We start from the raw sequence: 1,167 nt of genomic DNA, 5'->3' as shown, positions 1-1,167 counted from the left end.
AAAAAAAAAAAAATTCTGTGAGAACAGTGCCAAGAAAGCATTTGAATTGCTGGATAGGAAAGGATCTGAAGGACAACATCAGTTTGGTCTTGAAAAAAGGACCAAGGATGGGGCATGGACTATAGGTTCTGTGTCTTAGAACATGAATTATCTGAGTCATAATGAAGTACCACTAAAAGCTTATAAGCCTAGGAACTATGCAGCCAATGAGTTAGTTTAGGAATGCCTCATTCTGTCCAGGCAAAGTGGCTCTCACCAGTAATCCTAGCACTCTGGGATGCTGAGGTGGGTGGATTGCCTGAGCTCACAGGTTTAAGACCAGCCTGAGCAAGAGTGAGACCCCGTCTCACAAAATACCCAGATGTGGTGGGTGCCTGTAGTCCCAGCTACTTGGGCAGCTGAGGCAAGAGGATCACTTGAGCCCAAGGGTTTGAGGTTGCTGTGACCATGGCACTCTACCAAGGGTGACAAAGTGAGACTCTGTCTAAAAAAAAAAAAAATTTTTTTTCAATGCCCTACCAAGAACTGTGAGGACCTGCCTGACTAACTCCTCTATTGCTCCAGTTGGAATACAGAACAGTTTGGAGATTACCACCCAGCTTCTGAAGCCACAATGCAGGGTGACAGCCTAGCTCTGTGACTGTAGAAACTTACAGTGGGTTACTCAACTTCTCTGAGCTGTTTGAGAAATGGGGATAATATTGGTATATAGTAATACAGTATATTGTAACACAGTATGATGCCTCATATTTAATATGTGCTCCATAAATGCTAGATAATTTAAGCACATAAGAACAAAGATTTGCTGAGACTACAGATGCCCACCACAATACCTAGCTATTTTTTGGTTGCAGTTGTTGTTTGGCAGGCCCAAGCTGGATTCGAACCCACCAGCTCAGGTGTATGTGGCTGGTGCCTTAGCCATTTGAGCTACAAGTGCCAAGCCAAGGACAAAGATTGTTGTATTCAATGCTGTATCCACTGTCTGGAACATACATAAGGCCAATACACGTTTTAACAACTTTATTGAGATATAATTGATGTAACATAAAATTCAATTAAAGGGACTTTTAGGGCTCAGTGCCTGTGGCTCAAGTGGCTAAGGCACCAGCCACATACACCTAAGGTGGCGGGTTCAAATCCAGCCTGGGCCCACCAAACAACAAT

This window comes from Otolemur garnettii, unplaced genomic scaffold (assembly GCF_000181295.1).
Source record: "Otolemur garnettii isolate 467f Iridium unplaced genomic scaffold, OtoGar3 scaffold00202, whole genome shotgun sequence".
Taxonomy (NCBI): Eukaryota; Metazoa; Chordata; class Mammalia; order Primates; family Galagidae; genus Otolemur; species Otolemur garnettii.
The sequence above is the reverse complement of the archived record's forward strand: the minus strand, read 5'-3'. Positions refer to the sequence as shown.